The 20,940-nt window shown below is 38.5% G+C and overlaps 2 long non-coding RNA genes across 8 annotated transcripts; one reads left to right on the top strand and one right to left on the bottom strand.

The window, feature by feature from the left end:
• Window positions 1-108: 108 nt before the first annotated feature.
• Window positions 109-19,571, bottom strand: LOC118225335. 6 transcript variants are annotated; one of them, XR_004764810.1, is made up of 4 exons: window positions 19,399-19,571; window positions 8,755-8,837; window positions 1,423-4,897; window positions 109-1,165 (listed from the first exon to the last, which is right to left on the bottom strand). It is a non-coding gene; the product is annotated as an uncharacterized LOC118225335 (long non-coding RNA). The 6 variants fall into 6 exon arrangements; XR_004764811.1 differs by lacking the exon at window positions 19,399-19,571 and adding an exon at window positions 11,173-11,385; XR_004764809.1 differs by lacking the exons at window positions 8,755-8,837; window positions 19,399-19,571 and adding exons at window positions 5,025-5,103; window positions 5,253-5,279.
• On the top strand, window positions 13,145-17,253 carry LOC118225336. 2 transcript variants are annotated; one of them, XR_004764813.1, is made up of 5 exons: window positions 13,145-13,349; window positions 15,652-15,754; window positions 16,325-16,444; window positions 16,876-16,959; window positions 17,101-17,239. It is a non-coding gene; the product is annotated as an uncharacterized LOC118225336 (long non-coding RNA). The 2 variants fall into 2 exon arrangements; XR_004764812.1 differs by lacking the exon at window positions 13,145-13,349 and having other exon boundaries at window positions 15,461-15,754; window positions 17,101-17,253.
• Window positions 19,572-20,940: the final 1,369 nt, after the last annotated feature.

Raw genomic sequence — 20,940 nt, 5'->3', positions numbered from 1 at the left:
TGTAGCTTGTATGCTGTGAAGGGTATAATAAGTCAAAGTGTGGACCCAGGGCCACAAAACAAAACCATTTGGTAGATAATGAATTCAAATGATCAATGATAACAATGCTTTGTGCTAAAAAGTTTAAGGTATAATGTATTAAAGAAATTATGAAATAACCTAAACACGTGTTAAACAACCTAATTTTGTTACCTTTTTGTTATCCTTTTTATCAAATTGTTTGCAATATAACACAACAAGCACAATTTGAACATGAGAGGTTTATTCAACATGGCATGCACAGCTATTTATGACAATGTGGCTCAAGAGGATAAACAATTCCTGCAAAAATGAAAAGCATCTAATTAAGAAAAATAAACTGCTTGTTAAAATTCTAAGATTGCAACTATGGTCAGAACAAAAACCAGCATACACAGGGGGACCCCTGGACTGAGGTTCAGAACTACTGACCTAAAGTACCACAAGAAACTTTATATTGGGAGTTTAAGATCTAGACAAAGTGCTTCAGTTGCTGAAACCAAAAGTGATATACTAACAGATCAAACAGCGCATTGAGAAATTATATTTATCTATGTTCAGGATAAAAATGTTGACGAGTAAATAAAAATGACTTGTAAAGAACATGCAGCTGAACGCACACATGGAAGATGCTTAAATATGCAAAAAGAAATCAGCTTCAGTGAGGTGATGCTTACAAAACCTGGCAAGCCTGTTAATCACACAAAGCCTGCACAGGATTTCAGTTGGGCTGTCATTAAGTCTTTAGCTTGCTCCGGTTAAATGTTATGTTTGCAAAGTCCCAACATAAAGCTAGTTCCAAGGATGTGAACAAGAAAGTACTTAGGATCAAAATGGAATCAACAGGCACATTTTGTTGATTGAAAAACTAAAAAACTTGGGTTTTGCTTCACAGATGCTAGTAAAGAAATACAGTAAGCAAATACAGTATAGTGTACTGTATAAGCACATACTGACATACAGCATAATCAGAAAAATCTAAGAAAAACAAATATAGAATTTAGTTTTTTCTTAAACTTAACTAGGCTAATAGTCAGGGCTAAAGTAAGATACAGTAATAATCAGGGAAAAGAAATTGCCTGGAAGAAAACCTTGAATCCATTCCAAAGCCCATTTCCACATTGTCCTCACGATTGTTTCTGCAATTCTGAAAAAAAAGGAACCAAAATCACCATATAATTCCCATCGTGCTGACAGGGCACATCACCCAATCTCCCAGGTCCACTAAAATTCTCTCACTGTTCCTGCATCAATTACTCAGTCACAACAAGGAATCTTCGAATGATGAAACAGAATATACATTTTAAAGTATGAAAGGTTATATTAAATAATTAAATACAAACCAACACAAACTTCCAATTTTGCTAAATGGTGTCTATAAAATGTACTGCATTATTATTGTACCTTTTAGTTTCTTTGGTACCCAGCGTGCTTTGGGGTCAGTGCAAACTTTGCCATTGTTCTCTGTTTGAAATCTGGAGAGGTGAAAGCAGATGTCAAACAACTAAATTCAACAGTAATTCTAAATATATATGCATGTTTAGAGTAAGTCATTGTTTGCACATTTTTCCAGCATGGGGCACAAATATTTTAGGACACTGTTTTTATGGCATGGTTTTTATAAAAATTATTATTATTAAAGTTATTAATTGACATGACTTTATATTCCTAAATATTCCCCAAGGACTAAAGGGTAAAAACGTTAGGGATTGGATTGGTTGGCAATGGCAAACTCAAAGTTTGGGAGCTTATAATATTAAAATATATGATTATTTAAATATGACATTTAAATTACCAGGCACACTTAGTCAAAAGGACTTACAATATCATGGTATATTCATTGTACATGCATCACAGTACAATAACTAACAATTAACTATATGTGTGAATCGGTACAGGGCAGCCAGTAACAAATTAATGAGAAACAAGGTGAAATTCAGTAATTTGCAAGAATAAGCAGTGAATACGTAATGCATAAATATGTAAAAAATATGTTATACTTTTTTTTATTCACAACTACCATTCCTGCTTTCAATGAAATAGATTTAAGAAGACATTACATTACATTAGAGGGATTTCGCAGACACTCTTTTTCAGCAGAATATATGCTGAAGCAATGCAGGTTAAGTACCTTGCTCAAGAGTACAACGGCAGTGACTGACCGGGGAATCGAACCTGTGACAGGTTACAAAACCAACTCCTTACCTATTATACACTGCCTGGCCAAAAAAAAAGTTGCACACTAATATTTTGTTGGACCGCCTTTAGCTTTGATTGCACCACGCATTCGTTGTGGCATTGTTTCAACAACCTTATGCAACGTCACAACATATATTTCCATCCAGAATTGCATAAATTTTTGGCCGAGATCTTGTATTGACGACGGGGCAGTCAAACCACTCCGTAAAAAGTCACATCCCAAAGACTTTCAATGGGGTTAAAATCAGGACTCTGTGCTGGCCAATTCATGTGAAAATGATTCCTCATGCTCCCAGAACCACTCTCTCACAATTTGAGCCCGATGAATCTTAGCATTCTTGTCCTGGAATATGCCCGTGCCGTCAGGGAAGAAAAAATCCATTGATGGGATAACTGAATCCCAAACTCTACCATCTTTTTTATATTGAAATGTATTTTGAAATGAATTGTATACTACATTAATGATCCTGATAATCAGGATCTGGTAATCTTGAAAAGTCTGAATCTGGATCAGGGTGATCCTATCCTGAATTGCTTTGAAATACCAGGACAAAATGTGGCTGAGTTGTCTGAACCTGGATCACAAAATATGGGATTTCAAAATCTGATCGGATCTGATTGAGATAAAAAGTTTTGAACTCCTGGGCCCAGATCATAACACTGCCTCCAGAGGCTTGTACAGTGGGCACTGTCCAAACAAAAAATCCAAATGGCGACTTTTTTTTTGGCCAGGCAGTGTACCACACTGCTGCCTCACTCAAGACCCGGTCATCCATTTTTAGCATGATCGTGGGTGTGCCATTTTTGAGGTGCATGAAATATAAAATATAACTGTGGATAAGGACAATTAAGAAGCAAATAAATAATAAGAGCTCACATGACGGCATCCACACAAGGATCCAAGGCGTTCTGGTGTGTGTAGCTGATAATCTCATCGCGGATTTTTTTCGGAATCTTGGAACTCACTGACTCGCAGCACTGGGTGGTGACCTTAGTCAGTATACGATCTGAAAACAGATCAGAGAGTCAATATCAGTGGCTTTGAATTGAAAAGTTTTTAAATTCCAGCAAGGGGTCCAGAAAGCCAGTCCCCTGATTCTGTTTTATATACAGTACCAGAAACTATCTTATCTGAAAACCATCTAAACAACACAGAACCATGGGGCGGCTGAAACCAATTAAAGAGTTTAAACATTACAGTCTGTGGTTTGATATTTTAACAGTGTAGTAAGATGCACATTGTATTGCCTGGATATGTCAGATTAAAAGGCCACTCCTCCACATGTACACACACACACACCGTACCCTCACATATTTCCACAAACACATTCAAACTGTCCAGGATATAAGAAGCAGAATATCTGTTTTAAAAAGGAATCCTGTGTTTTACTATTTATAGTCCTGCTGTACATGATTGCTAGGCATGATACTTACAGTTGGTCAGCTATGCAGCAATGCCACACACAAGTGGAATAAGCCTTATTGCAAATCCCCAAAAGCCCTTCCTGTTTAAAAGGTACTGGAAGGATGGATGAACATATAGGCAAAAGATGTTTTGAGCTGAACACATTTCCCTTATCAGTACAAAAGTAGCAATAGGCACTCACCCATCTCCCATCACACTACCCATATTGCCATAAAACCACAGGGCAAGGGCAAAACATGCCCACACTGATAGGAAGAAAAAACTTGACTATTTGGTGAAGCCAGCATTAGGTGTGAGTGTGCATAGTTAATGAAAACCTATGTAATAATTATATGTAATATATATAATCCTAATAGCCAATTTAATATAAAGCATGAATGAATATCCATGGAAAAAAGTATTTCTTAGTTATTTTGGCTTAATAATGTAAGCTTGTTCTGGCTCTCATTATCTACAACTGTTCTTTGGTACAAGAACCTGCACTGATTGTGCAGTGGGATTTTATACCCTCTGAACCCTGTTAAATCTTTTTCAGTGAGTCAACAGTGTTGGCCTGCCTCTCCAAATGTGTGAAAATGAAACAACTGAAAAGTCAAATGAAACACTTGAGAGGGACTTGTATATGACCCCCACTTTGTGCTGTGAATTCAGTATCAATATTAATTCCCTCCATTGCAGGAAAGGCTTTCCAAAACCCGGTAGGATTTCTGTTCTAAAAGAAGAGTTGAATGAGATGACACGTCAGCCAGCTGGTGATCGTCACGACAGCCACGATCGGCATGCGCGGAAAGATGCTTGGGAAATTAAATTAAACACTTTGTCTGTGTACTGTAAAGCTGAACAAGGTATGAACTGAATGGACATATGGAAGAAGCACTCTTCCAGGCTGACTACAGAAAGCATGTCTTGCATTTACAGGTCCATCGCCCTTACAGTTAGATATAAAAGCACTCCCGTAACGAGTACAATAAAAATCACGAATAATATTCTGTATATGCACAGAATGATATATCGATGTTTTATGTCTCTAAATCAAATATATTCTTGTAAGAATGATGCATTTTAAATGCATTTAAATAAATTATTTGAAACTTAACTGCATGTTTGATTCAGGTGATAGAAGGAGTGGTACTTCAATCAATTGAAATAAATATGAATACTCACATTTGGCTGAGGCCACGCATCCAAAGATGACGAAGAGGGCAGCCAAAACGGCAAGCTTGCGGGAGTCGGACATTTTTTCTTTGATCTCAGCTGGCAGGAAGAGCAGACAAAGTGAGTTGCTCTTGATCAAATGTTTATGATGATTTATATAGGCCTATACGTATGCGCTCATTCAGTTGCCCAGAGCTTATGATCAGGGTGGAAATGCGTCACCCACCGTGCCATGACACTGTGTATAACGCCTCCTCCCTTTGGCCCCAGCCCCCCCAACACCTCCACCCATATTCATCTAAAACCTACAATGGATAAATATAGTTGCCTCTGATGTGCCTGTGATAAAGCATCGCTCATCGATGTATCGGTTGCACAAAAAAACATTTTATTCCATTAATTGCATAGGTTTACAAGTCAAAAGTCCCCCCCCCTTTTTCATGACACTTGTTACATGTTGCCCCATCCCAGCACTTTTTTGTCCTAATACTGTAGCTTATTCTTCTGCCTAGTTGGCTTTGCAGAGGTTAGGTCTGAATAGTGTTCACTGTGTGAACTAAACTGTGTTCTTGGCTAGAAATAGCTGTACAAAATAAGTATGGTATCTTACTGAACCTGTGTTTAGTAGTTGTCTATGACCATGAAATGCACTTTTTGTACGTCGCTTTGGATAAAAGCGTCTGCCAAACAAATGTAATGTAAATGGATGGTGTGGAGGAGAACCTCTTCTTTGGTTCGGTGGGTGAGTCGGCAATGTAAGAATAAAGACTAGAAATTATGATTTCTTCTAATAATCTTTTTATTCTCTTTTAATCAATAATCCTTTTCATGTACGTAGGCCTACGGGAGGTCTCCAGTACCATAAAGACACACAGAGAGCTTCTTCGAATTATGTTTTACATCCTTTTTATACAACCAGATCTCCTCCTACCATGATGTATCTTCCATTTAAAATAACGAATCCCAGCCTAGGTCAAACTTATCTTCCACCAGTTAGTTTAACAATAACTATTATATAATCTTCAATTTTAATCAGTGACAGATATTTCACTACACACACTTAGAGGAATGTATATGCATGACTTGAATAACAAGTATTTGTTCTCATAATTAACAATTGTTTAATCTTCCAATCTTAAACATGAACTTTAAATGCATTCAATACATGCTGTAATCCAAATTAAATATTTAGTCATATACACACCACCATGTTCTAACAAACTTTGTTTATATCATTACCGTTGCTGTTATTACTTTTATTTTGCATTCATTTATTTTAATAGAATATAATCTATACAATTACTAGATATAGCAAATCAGTTCTTTCTAGATCAGTATCCTTTCTCTTCTCTTGCAACTCAAAGGTCTTCTGCACAAGACTGTTTCCCAACCGAAGTTACAAAATTCCACTAAGTAAATGTTTACAATTTTTCCTGCTGCAACTGGGGTTCAAAGGTTCTCTAGTTAGTATGCATCAGTGTACAAGGAGGCCACTGTCTTTCCTTAGTTACAAATTCTTAGACATAACACAGCATACCTGCTGTTCTTCATTGATCTTCCCATAATCACATACATTTAAATATATTCTTGATCAGTACAATCTTTAATAAGAAGAAATTTAAAAACATTAGTAAAGAATTAACCCGTTAGCGCACAAGCTAAATCTTGCCAATCCTTGCCCATTTAGGGGGTACTCTATTTAAAGCTTTATAACTGCAGATGTAAACACCACATACACTTGAAATGAATTGTCAATCAAGCCAGGCTGTACTAAAAAGGGCGACAATGCCGTAAACAGGTGTGGTATTACGCACAGCTATTTTTGAAGGTACCCAGGCATCAGAGATGCGCGTATATTTCACAAAGGGATTGTCCAAGACAATATATAACCACTCATACTTAAAAGGGACACCTCTACGCGTAAAACCAACGGTAAGATTGTATATTTATTCAATACTTAGTCCCAGATATTGACAGGTAGAATGACATGGTATCATTTTTTAAAACGTCTCGTTTATTTCGTTACTCAGTGAGCAGCGTTTTCACTGCCGTATTGGCATATCTTAGGGCTATTGTCGGGTTTATCTTGTTGCTATGACGGAATACGATTTTTTGAGTGGTGAAAGAATATTTTTATAAATGCCCAGATAGATAATATTGTCCATTATGAAGTTCAGACCCTCCCCTCACTGATAAAAACTAGGCCCAACGGTGTCGGATTACTATAGTTGCCTCGCCATGGATGTCTTCTAGCCGCTTGCCATAAAGGAGTTTACTAGATGGCGCAACACTTTAACTACTAACAAGTAATAAAAAAAGTCCAAATGGCAGGCAAACAATATGGCGGACATGGGTGGTCCCAATAGCAAAGTTGTAGAGCACATTCAGATGCATCGATCGATGACGTTTTATTAATTAATAATAAATTAATATTTCATATTAAATGTTGTTTTCAATTAAAATAAATATGTACAAAAACCATAAAACAGTGTGCAATTCTCATTTAAAATAAAATAAAATACAAAATAATGTAAACTCACATACCTGCCTTCAAATATCAAAAAGACAATGGTGAGCAATACAGGTCTCGCTCCCATACATGTGCTCCACCGCACATACCAACCACCAACACCACCACTTTCAATACATGACAGAGGTAGAAATCTCATGAACAGTGCATCTTCACCTACAGATCGACTGGGCGCTTGCTGGTGCGGCTAATACCGTTGATATTTTCTACAGGTTTAATCCATGAAAATAAACACACAGTGCGTGAAAATTGCAACACAAAACATACACGAGTTGCAGCGAATGTCAATACCAACGATGTTAAGAAAGAAATACAATTTACGTGGTAATAAAAATAAAAATAACAGAGCAGAGGAATGCGCACCTTCTCTCCCAAAGTCCAGAAACAGAATGAGGGCGAACTAGCACGGAGAAGAACTTCCGCCCACAACGGGGGAATCCATTACTTTAGTTTCTTCCTAACACAAAGTACTAACTTAGAATCATACTCCATGGATTCTACTTACCTTATATAAAGTACAGAAAATCGCTTTTGGCAAATAAACAACATAGCGCCTTGTAAAAAATAAATATAAAAACCAGGAAGTTCACCCCAACAATTGTGAAGTCAAACTTGCCCACTTTGCTCCTTCAGAATAAAGGTTCGCTGCCCATCCACTAGTTCAGGTCAAAACAACGGTCTCTGTTTATAATCTAGTGTAACAACATTTCACTGCTACATTTTTACAATATGTATTTTACATGCAGTATTTATTGTACGTAACAATAACTTGTACATGTACTCAAATTCAGTTCAGAAGTATAAACATATGTTTTCTGGAGAAATATGCTTCCTGTAGTTACTCAGCAGCAGTTTTGTACATTAATTTCAATGTGTTCCATGAGGCAATTCGAAATATTTGACTCTTTGATCTGATACAAAGTTTGCATGATATTGTTAAATGGTAAGATTACAAAACACAGGGCCAAGTGACTTGAAAGAATTGAGGAAATATTGGGTAGCATTGCTTTGAAATACATCTTATGTCATTTCGGTGAGGCAAGATAGCCTATATTGTTTGTAGTACCGTAACTTGGCGTCATTTTGATATCAATACTTTTGAGTAACTTGGCATTTTTGTACGTTGAAAACGTGTTTTTTATGAGATATAATTTCTTTTTGCAAAGCGTTTTATTATGAGAGTGAGTAATGCGAAGTGACCCTGTAAGAAACGGTTGTGGATTATGGCTATAATTGCTTCCTTGTATGACGACACATTGTTTTCTGCTATGAAGATAGGAATTGAACCAAAGTAAAGCATTACGTGCAAGACCAACAGCAGGGACATTAATTTTGATTTAATTGGGAATGGTGTTGAACTGAAGAATTAAGCTGTATAATTTAATTAAATTAAATCCAAGGGTGTTAAGGAGTTTCAGGGCCTCACAATCTTCTCCATGTACTGATGGCTGAGGTGGTGTCATCATCACTTCCTTGGAGTTCCTGTTCAGCATGTTTTGCTCCATGTGCCTTGGGGGGAGAAAAGGAAAGCGGGTGAAGATGAAAAGAAACCGGTCTGATGACTCAATCCTGGTGCTGAAACCATCTACCCAACCTCACCCGCCCACTGTACCATGCAGCTCTATCTGGAGCCAGAAAACGAGGACTTGGAACCGGAACTTCCAGCACTCTCTCTCAGGTCTCAAAGACCAGGCATATTACTTTTATTGCTTTAATGAATGTATACTGTATATCTGTATCAGTCATAATTAAATTACAGTATTTTACCTTGGATGTGGGTGTCTGCAGAGAATAGCAATGTAAACAAAAAAAAACAAAAAAATATCTTATCCCTCTTCTGATCTCTGATGGAAGAAACCCACAGATACACTACCGGTCAAAAGTTTTAGAACACCCCCATTTTTTCAGTTTTAATGAAATTTAAACTGAAATGGTACAAAGGTAAGTGGTAAACTGCCAGAGGTTAAAAAAAAAAAAAAGTTTAGGTTACCAAAAACTGAAAAATAATATCAATTTCAGAGTTATAAAAAAGGCATTTTTCAGGGAACAAGTAACAGGTTAACAACTTACAGCTTTTCTGCAGCAATGAAAATAAATTAAGCCTTGAAATTGATGCAAACAATTCCTACAGGTGTCCCAACATTTGTTGATCACTTACAAACCCTTTGTCTGAATAAAATCAGTGTCGGAACAGACTGTATTACTACACCCTCTGAAGGATTATTTGGACAATATTGTACTGCAGGAAGTAGTATACTGCCATCATAATGGCGAGAAAAAGGCCATTAACAAAGGAAGACAGACAGACCATTATAACCCTTAAAAGTGTAGGTCTTTCCTTTAGAGAAATTGCAAAGAAAGCCAAGGTGTCAGCGAGTACAGTTTCCTACACCATTGAAAGGCACTTGGAAACTGGAGGAAACTCTGACAGAAAGAGGTCCAACAGACCCAAAGCCACAACAGAATCAGAAGACAAGTTTCTGAGAGTCAACAGCTAGTGTGATAGGCGGCTCACAGGACAACAGCTTCAAGCACAGCTTAACTTAAAGGGGTTGATATAGGCAAGTCTCAGTTTCAACAAGAAGAGAAGACTTCGAGCTGCAGGTTTGACAGGTCGAATGGCAGTACGAGTATGAAAGCCATTGCTAAAATGGCTAAATAAAAAAAAGAGGCCTGCCTGGGCCATGAAGCACTGACAGTGGACTACTGAAGACTGTAAGAAGGTCTTATGGACCGATGAATCAAAATTTGAATCCTTCAGTTCATCACACAGGGTTTTTGTACGCCGTCAAGTAGGTGAAAAGATGGTTCCTCAGTGTGTGACACCAACTGTCAAACATGGAGGAGGAAGCGTGATGGTCTGGGGCTCTTTTGCTGGATCCAGAATTGGTGACTTGTACAGAGTGATTGGCACCCTGAACCAAAAGGACTACCACAGCATTTTGCAGTGCCATGCAATTTCCTCTGGTTGACTCCCAGTTGGTCAGGGGTTCATCCAACAGCAAGATAATGACCCAGAACATACCACCAGGTTATGTCAGAACTATCTTAGAAGAAAAGAACAAGATGGTAGGCCTCAAATCATGGAATGGCCAGCACAGTCTCCGGACTTAAACCCCATCAAGCTGGTTTGGGTTGAACTGGACTACAATTGAACTGGAATGTGCTTTTCTTTTTGATTTACTTTGTGCTGTTGAATTGAAATCTTGTTTACGTAACTTTACATGCCCCCATTCAAGCTGTATCAGTTGAATGTCAGAAGTTTGCCCATCACCATTTTTGTATAGATTGCTAGAATTAATGCTTACCTTGGGTTTGGTACCCCTTAGAAAACTTTCTTTTAGCACTCATTGTTATCATACCATGGATGAAGGTGAGGTTGTATGAAAGCAAGGCACTGCTATTGTACCTCCATCATGATCTGTATTTGTCAGAACTCCATGGAGCTACAGTCGCAGTCTTTTGCTTTCCAACCTTCGCCAGGTACTATGCCACTCCCTTTTGCCGAGTGATGGGTTTGTGGGTGTTGGACCCGACATGCCCATATAGCGGGATTGTCTGGGGCTGGGCTACCTTCATGGAGTTACAAGGTAATCATGGCCTTTTTAAGATCTAGTCAAACAGTAGCCCTCCAAGGGCAAGCATGTCCCTGGACCCGTCAATAGTTTGGTTGAACGTTTTGCATCACACACTAAAAAATACACAGAAAGATATATTGTGGATGTCTTATCACATGTCTTCAGACCATGTCCTTTCAGTATAAGCAGCACCTGTCGCTGACTGAGCACTGTCCCCGCGGATGCACAGACACAGAGCATGAACACCATCTGTTCTAGGAGTGTACCCTAGCCAGGTGGGTCTGGGCCCTGTTGTTTCTTCTGTCCCCCTCAACTGATTGCTGCCAAGGTCCTCCCTGACTGCTGAGGGCATCCTCCTCTACAGTCCCCCAGGAGGCTGTAAAACAACTGAGCTCCAGCGTTAGTGGAGGATCAACAACACCATAAAACAAGTCCTGTGGGAGACAAGGGACATCAAGGTCTATCAAAAAACATCTGTAGGCCTGGTCACTCTGTGGAGGAGAGTTCAAAATCTCCTCCAGGATGGCACTGTGGTGGACTTGGTGAGAGTTTTTTGTCTTTTGTAAAGAGACGCCAACACCAATATCACCAACAAGAGAGACACCCATGACACATCCACTATTAATTGATGAACCCAGCAAAGGTTTAGATTTTCATTTTGATTTGCATAAATTGATTTTAACCATTACTATGTTTTTTCTGATTTTAATGTTTTTGTAAATACAGTAACAGGCCACTGACAACAAGGCAATGTGAAAACAATGTGAATTCTCTTTTTCAACTGAACATCCTTTTATCCCCAGTCCAATTTCTTTCTCATATTATGTCACATTTGGATTGTCATGCATGCTTTCAAGCATGACTAATTTTTTTTATGCAAGGCCAAATTAATTTACTGTTGAATTCAGTGTAATAGTGTAGACATATAGTAATCACTTCTATGCTACTTACGCAAGTATTAAATGCCTCACAGAAAAGTAACTGAAAACCTCACTGAACTTCCGCTTTGTGGTCTGTTTTTAGACAGGCCTAAAAATAGACATTGCTAAAATTTGCACGCATCAGCATTGTTGTAAATACAGGAAGTACAGGTATATCTGTTTGACAGTTCAACGAGCTGAAGTCATGCCAGGACCTCTTCACAATGGACTGTAAAAGATTGTAAAGGAGGTGTGTTCTGGCGTAAGCTTCACGTTGATAGCAGTACCTCTATTGTTTGCACTGTGGACTGCTGTGTACTACCGTTGATAATAGAAAGGAAATTTCATGGATTTTCCAGACTTTGTAATATGACATTTCTTAAGTAGCACAATCAGAAATAAGCTGTGCATAGCCCAGCATTTTCAATATATTTAATTGTGTTTTTCAGTAGATGCAAATGCAGACACTCCCATTCAGGGGCATGCAGTCACAGGTGACAAAGGGTGCCATTGCACACCCACAAATCACCATCTCTCGCTTTTGAGTTACTTATTAGTTTTACCCAATAAGAATTAGCTGCTTTTAAAAAGTTGCTTTTAGAATATGCATCTATAACTTAACTCAACAAAATAAATGTTTTTAAAATGTATGTAGTTCTAGCCTCTCTGGCTAGAGTGGCCACAGGGCATGCACTGACATGTCAGCGGAGCCTGTCAGGGGTTACTTTCTCCTTTTTTGCTAGTGGGGGCACTATTATCCTATGAAAATCATTCACTTTTATTCTAGGTAGGTCCAGCAGACATTGAGTGAAAATGGCATTGAAGCAGTAACTATGGCTGTTAGCCTAATTAGTTGGGCTGTGACAACTGGCTGATGGACCCACTTCATGTTTGTAAAATTGTAAACAACCCTGGCGCAAAAAGTGTATCCCTGTTCACAGTAGCTTGCTTGCTCATATACAACCAGTGGTAAAGGCAGGTTAAGCAGCAGAAAGAGAATTCTGTACATTAACATCAAGATAAATAGCACCGTTATTTAACAGATGCACCATTATGTAATATCTAATGAATGTTGAATGAATTGTCACCAATTCAGTTTAGAGAAAAATGCTTTAATAAAAATGTGATGAGCATTTGTCCCTGTATATGCCAGTAGTATGCATTGGTTTCCTGTAGAGCCATAGCATCTTGTTGCATTTTTGGAAATTTGCAGTCCTTAGTCCTCATGGGGCGACATAGCTAAGGATGTAAGAGCGGTTGTCTGGCAGTCGAAGGGTTGCCGGTTCGATCCCCGCCCTGGGCGTGTCGAAGTGTCCCTGAGCAAGACACCTAACCTCTAACTGCTCTGGTGAATGAGAGGCATCAATTGTAAAGCGCTTTGGATAAAAGCGCTATATAAATGCAGTCCATTTACTATTCATAACTTTTCAACTTCAGCCAATTTATTTCCACCAAGGCAAAAGATACAAGGGATCATAAATTAAGGCACCAAAATGCATCAGAATGGATTACAGACCCACAGGGTGAGTAGTTAACTAGACTGAACAAAACAAACTATACCGTAGAGGTGTTATTGCACATGACAGTCAGGATTACGAGAACTAGGACCCAAACGCAGAGTGGGAAGACTCAAAACTCCAAAAGGCGAATCCAAACAAAGAACAAAAGCAGGGAACGAGAAATGAGGCCACGCAGGTCAAGTTACAGGAACACATTCTCCAAAAGATAAGTGGAACTTCCAAAATCAAAAAACACGCAGAACAAAACTCGGGCAGGACAGAACACAGGAAGGCAAAACAGGCAGGCAGAATAACAGACGAGCAGAAACGCACAAGTGGAAACACAAGGAACCTGTCGGGGATTCGGGGGGCTGGACCCCGGCGCCGAATGGAAGAGAACACGGGAGACTCAAAAGGAAAATTCAAACGAAGACTTTACTAAATTACAAACAGGAACAAACAAAAGGCCACGAGGGGCAAAAACACAAACTCCAAAATATGTAAGAACAGAAAACAAAAGTAACTCAAAACACGAGCAGAGCAGAACACAGGCAGGCAGAGTACACAGGCAGGACAACAGCAGAAAACAGGCGGAAACACAAGCACAAACACTCACATGAAAAGCACAAGCAGGACCAAAGCGAGCAGAAACATAGTCAGAAAAAGAACACAAAGTCAGAAACACAAAGGCAGAAAGACATCAAGAAACAAGCAGGTCAAACCACAGGCAGAAACACACATGAAACGCAAGGAACCAGCACCCAAGTCAGGAAACAAAGAACTTAAATAGACAAGGGTAACAAGACGCAGGTGAACTCAAAGAACAATCAAACCAGAAAAAGGAGGGGATAACAAGACACAGGTGAGAACAATGATAGAATAATTAAAACCAATAATACAATTAACACAGGGAGGGAGAACGAACTGAAACACAAAACTGAAGTGCCGCCATCTGGCAGCCCAACAAGGAAAAACAGACACAGAAACACAGAACCGTGACAGAACCAGCACCCGAGTCAGGGAAAGAGAGAATTTAAATAGGCAGGGCAACTAATAAGACACAGGTGAACTCAAAGAACAATCAATCCAAAATGGGAGGGGATAACAAGACAAGAACAGAAACAATAATTGAATAATTGAAAACCATAATACAATTAACCACAGGGGAACGAGCAGAACACAAAACAGAAGTGCCGCCATCTGGCGCCCCAAAAAAGGAACAACAGACACAAAGGCAGAATCCTGACAGACACACTTTCATTACATTGCATTACATTACATTACACGAACTTAGAAGCACCTAGCAAATGCATTTATCCAGAATGACTTACAGGATTGGACAACATCAGTGACAGTCTTAAAAAGTGCAATATCACCAACAAGGCACAGAAGTCCCTTTTGTAATCAGCAAGTTCAATGTTAACCTAACAAACAAAACAACAAAATTTGTATTGTAAAAAAAAAAAAAAAACACCACTGGAATGGTGGCTTTCAAACTGGGCCCTTGGGTACCCCTGTGTATGCTGGTTTCCATTCCAGCCACAATTTCAATCCCAGAATTTAATGAAATTTTCAGTTTAACTAAATTTTTCATGATTAGGTGATTCTAGAAAAATTGTTTGGGAATTTTAGCACAAGCACAATATGAACATGGTAATGTTATACTTCATCTCATGCAATTATTTCTTGCATATATTGGCTTAAGAGGGTAAATAATACCTCTAAACATGAAATTCACCTACCCATAATTAATTTAAAAAAAAACAAAACAAAGAGAGTTGATGAGGAAAAATTCTAAAAATATTATAAACAATAATATCAGATCAATAGCTTCATTGTAACATTAAAATAGCAATAATGTAACTGGGCAGGTGCTGTGAGCGGGAGGCACAGATATTGCGTTAATGATAACAATGTGTTATACTACGGTGTTACACTAGTAGTATGAACACTGCCCATTCAAATGTACTGTCAGTATTGCATGTCCTACATGGTTTGATGTGTACAGCTGCTAATTATTAAGGTGGGAAGCCCCTTGTGCTTCAACGTTTAACTTCCCCTACACTTGAACTCATTCCCTGCATTCATTTCCTGCAGCAGAATGCACCGTATGAGGGCCCCTGATCCACACACACACACACACAAACCCCCTGGCCTTCAGCCCACTTTCCAAATTTTTGGGCCCTGAAAAAACTGTTTTCAGAAGTCACAAGGTCATACCGGCCTGTTAATAAGTTTGGAATATGTGAAGGCAGGACCTGTTGGGTGTATTTAACACAGATTCGAAAGCATTCTGTTCTAATAGTTGAGCTTATGCTTGCACCAGACACAACGTCTCTGTGGCAGAATGAAGACCTGGGAAATTAGCCTGACTGGAGTCCTGTTACAGGCTCTGATTTGTGTCTCAGATAGCGCTACTGGTGTGGCAAGTAAGCTCACAATTATGATCTCTCTCTCTCTCTCTCTCTCTCACTGCTAACCAATTTTTAAAAATGAGTTGGGCAATTTTTTTTTACATTGGTAGCATTAATGAGCTTGTGTGGCCTACCGCTTTGCAGTTGAGCTACTAGATGTTTCCACTTGACAATAACAGCACTTACATTTTGCCGGGGCAGCTCTAGCAGGGCAGAAATTTGACAAATTGACTCGTTGGAAAGGTGACATCCTATGACAGTGCAATGTTGAAAGTCACTGAGGTCTATAAAGATTGCATGGCTGTATGCTTGATTTTATGCACCCGTTAGCAATGGCTTCGGTTGAAGTAGCCAAACTTGCTAGTTATAAGGGATGTTCACATACTTTTGCCCACGTAGTGTGTGTATGTATATACAAATATATTTTTCTCTGACTCATTAATGCTTTTGAATTTTGTGAATTTACTGTCGAGCAAGTCTCTCAGAAGTGGCTGACCCCAGATTTGAACCTGGAGTCACACGCCTAACTCTCCGCAATGCACAGTTTGATGGTCTGATGCATGACTCTCTTGTTTATTCTTCAAGGGTCGGTCACTGTTGCACACGCTACACCAGACCATCTCTCATTAAGAAGCTGCCATTGGAATACATCCAAGGTTACAGGAAACAGCACAACAGAGAAGTCTGCAAGATAGATGCTGTTGTGTGAGTCAAAAGCCTTCCATTTCATTGTGCTTCTCAGTGTTATGTGAGAAACACTTACATTTGGTGGTACCAACTGCCAAGTTATGCCTCTGTGAATGGAATTCCTGCAATATATTACATTTCACTTAAATATTTGTCAAACAATATTTAGTCAAGCTGCAGAAGTTAAGTGCCTTGCTCAGAGGTACAATGGCAGAGCCCAGGCTGGAGAATTGAGTACAAATTTCTGTAAGGACAAATGATGGGTGAATTAAAACCAAAGTGCAAAAGGTAAAATAATAGCCAGGGAGGGGTGGTTTGACATGTTGGCCCTGTACAATACGAAGGGGTTGTTGCCTGGATTTGAGTGGTGTCAGCCTTTTGTGTTTCAGGAATGATCCAATGTGATTGGGTCAGAGCTGCATGATAACATGTCACCTGATTTTCTGCAGGTTATTCATGACATACGGGCGGAGTTTCTGCTCAAATCCGAGTTCAAAGGCAGTGAGAGAAATACTCAGAGCCCTCAGGGACAGGTAAGCCCCCCTCCCCTTTCCCTATAAATTCTCTCGCAAACACCAGCCAATCAAAAATAATGTTCTCTCGACTGGTTGAATCTAGAAACACATTTGGGAAGGAAAAAAATGTATTGACTGCTATTGTTATTTGCTTTACAGAAAAAGAACAAAGAAGTCAATGCTTAATACGAAGTTTAATACAGGGACAATGTAGACCTGTTGTGTTTAGTGTGAAGACACCTTCAGCAAACTAAACTGGGTGTTGTTTTGTACAATTACAAAGTGCCTTACACAGTATGTCTAATGTCTGTCCTTGTTAGATAAATTACATTTCTTTAAATGAATTTCTGCATGAAAAATGGGTAATTTACCTTTAAGAAACTGCTCGTCCTTTTGATGAGTTACTTATTTGTACAGTCTGACTGTGATGAGGTAACGAATCTGGTGATGTCAGCAGAGGCATGCCATTGTTAAGTTCCATAGGTAGCAAGTGATATAAAACAGGATGTCAGACCAGTGAAGCAACAATTGGGGAAAACATACTTGCTTTACAACTCATACGCACAAGGTGCAAAATAAATATTATTCAAACCCACTCCTGGAGAAGTGGTGTCTTCTTGATAAGAATGCCTTTTCCCACAAAGTCATGGATATCTTTAGATCCACTCCACTGGCAAGTCCTTGAGACTTATGTTTTGGAAAAAAAATCCTTAGAAGGAGCTTTAGATACACCTCTTATAGCATTTTTGTGAAATTCACCTCTTAGAAATTTGCCTTAGAATTCCCACACTCACTTTCAACCAGTTTGACTCTTTGACTATAGCTTGGCAGCCTCTTTCTTTAAACAAATCAGGCTAAAAGGGAGGTGGCATACATTTATGCTGTTTTGGTACAATACAGACACACGCACACGCACACGCACACGCACACACACACACACACACAAAGACACATACACACAAACACACAGTTTCTCACAGTGACCACATGAAACTATCAAAGAAAGCAAAGAAAACTGACGTGGTTGATAGTTTTGGGAATATCTAAACACAGTATAGTGATGAGCAGGGGTTAAATTGGGATTTGGGAGGTGGGTGGACCCTGAGACCCAGTGGGATGTGGGTGAAAAAAGGTACAAACCAATGAATGTCTCAGCTCAAAATAGTTGTATCTTTAATGTATTGTGCCCATAATTGTAATTAAGGAAAACAATGTTTTAAAAAGAGTGTATACTATTGAAACAAAATAAAACCAGCGGTGACTGGTGAGCTGAAAATTGGTGATGCGCACAACATTCCTTTAAACTAATCATTGATCTCAAATTGTTTTTATTAATTTTCAGTGATTAACAAACATGCAAACGATCTGACTAAGCAATTGAAAAGGGACACACAGCTTCTTCACATTGTGTTAGGGAGATTAAATGATAAATGCGATTTAGAAAAATCCGTTTTAATCACTAAGCAGTGGCGGAATCTTCCCCTGATTTTGCAATTAATCCACAAAATAGGCTACTAAATAGCAATACTATCATATATAGCCAGCTCTCCCCAAATATGCAGTTTTAGCGAGTAGCCTAGGCCTTATAGCCTTCATTTATTTTCATTTGCAGTACAAAATTGTGCCCATTTTTAATCAACATTATTTGTGGATACATGCATTTCTTTCTCCGTACTCGAATTCATGGCGAATATCTGCAATGCATAGATTGTAAACAAAACTGAAGTCCAGGTTTTGTTTTTGGTGGTTATTTTGAAAGCTATCACGGTAGATAACAGACTGGTGTATCTTGTTTGTTAAGTGTAGACTACTTGGTGATTAAAACAGATTTTTAACTTATAAATTTAATTTATGATTTAATCCCCTTAACACGGTATGAAGACGCTGTGTGTTAGGCTACTTGCACTTTGATTAGTCCGATCGTTGGCACGCTTGATAATAAAGGAAAAATCACTAATGAAAACAGGTTGAGGTCAATGATTAGTTTAAAGGAAAGTTTTGCGCCACCCCAATTTTCAGCTCACCAGTCGCCGCTGAATAAAACGATATGTATGTGGGAAATATTAAATCCTAGCTTAGCTACTGACCAGCAACCTGCTGATTTTGCTCAAGCAATCAAAGTTGCTGTTAATAATAGCCGGCGTTCGTGGGGGCTGTTTATTCATCTCTCTTTAAAATGTTGCATAGATGAAATTACACGTTAATGAAATTACCTACCGTGTCCACTTCCAAACAATCAAGACAGTCAACAATATTTTTCATTCTCTTTTATTTTTGATTGGTTGAGCGAGTAACTGGCTAGAGGGAACACATAGACTGGAGCATATGAAAAATGGACTGGATTGTTATTTTATTTGTAAAACTGCCAGTCAAAATGATTTATTTATTTACCAAAGGTGGGTGGACGGCGTCCACCCGCGTCCGCCCCTAATTTAACCCCTGGTGATGAGACACTACATGTCTGAGCTCACTGCTGAGGTCCACTATAAATGGGCCATGTCCAAAAGATGTGGAAAATCAAGGTTCAGAAAGTCCTTCCTAGTATTTTCTTCTGATCACCTGGATTTGGTAAGTAGCACAATTCTTCAGCAAGGAGGTAGAACTAAATGGTGAAATCAGCTGGCTGAGTTCATGGGTAGAAGAAGCAAATTGCAGGACCTTTACTTTCTGACCCCTGATCTTCCACTGCTGATGACCAATAATGGTAACCTTGCAGACTACCAATCCTGTGCCCATATTCCAGGGGAGCGTAAGATCTGGGCCTGCCTGTAGGCCAGTGAACTGCTAAGCTGCAGAAAAATGTATTCAAGCATGCCAGTCAACTGACACCCTCTGACTTACGGAAGCAGTGCAAGCTATAGAATGACTAAACGGTGTTCACTTGCAGTGCTTTTCAGACACATGCATTGTGAGCTGCAACACAATACATGGGGTTAACAAAGCAACTCCTTGTTTACTGAAATGTTTAGTGACAATTGTCAACAAAATCTGACACTGTGGTATGGATTTCAAAAACCTTTATTTCAGTTTGTCATCACTTCACTAGTCGCAAGATGCAATATTATTTTATCTGAATGAAAAGTGGTTTGGTGACCTCATTTGTTAACCACACTTGTTGAAACCAACCCAATTTTATTTAAATCTGCCAAATTAATAACATTACTTCATGTGATACTGTTTACCAAGAAAAACAGTACATATAGGATATGTGCACATGTAATAATAATAAATAAATAAAAAATAATAAAAATAATAAAAAGATTTTTGAACCTCAAATATATTTTTATGGGGTAGGTTGGCGTTGGTCATGATCTGTAAATTTCTTCATTTGTTTTTTCTGCAAATGTATCCTTAGAAAGGAAATTAAAGTTTTAAAATTAAATTTTCAGAAGGTCTTTTGTTCATCACTGCAAAACCCTAAAACATCAAATTTAACATTCTGAATAAAACTGTCTTTCAACAACTTGTTTTTGTGCTTTGTCTTTTATTCAGATAAGATTCAACCTTAAATTGGATTCAAAATTAAATAGTAAAATGTGAAACTAAATTTATTCATTGAATCTGCTTTGTTGGTGAAGATAACAATTAAAAGTTACATTTAAATGTTAAAGTTGCAGACAATTGTTGATTGGCTATCATTAGAATTTTATACTGTCATATTTGTCAAATTAAATGGAATGAAGGTGGGCACACACTTGCTGACTTCAGGAGATGCTGGCTGATGGCGGTCAGATTATTAAACAAATAAAAGCTGCACACTACTTAAGCTCCAAAATACTATTTATTTACCAGATATTTATCAATGTTTCGGCACATAGTGCCTTCATTAGGGTGTGTAGTGTGAAATGCTGAGAAGTCTTTTTAAAGAGACAGGTAGGAGACAGGGGTAACTCAATGTAATTTGTGAGGATTAATAGATGAGAACTCAAAAGGATAAGTAGCAGGATAAGTAGCAGTTAAAACATACAATAGATAGTGATTTATAAACAACATGGTGCT

This window comes from Anguilla anguilla, chromosome 4 (genome assembly GCF_013347855.1).
Source record: "Anguilla anguilla isolate fAngAng1 chromosome 4, fAngAng1.pri, whole genome shotgun sequence".
Lineage (NCBI taxonomy): Eukaryota > Metazoa > Chordata > Actinopteri > Anguilliformes > Anguillidae > Anguilla > Anguilla anguilla.
This window is presented reverse-complemented; position numbering and strand designations above follow the sequence as displayed.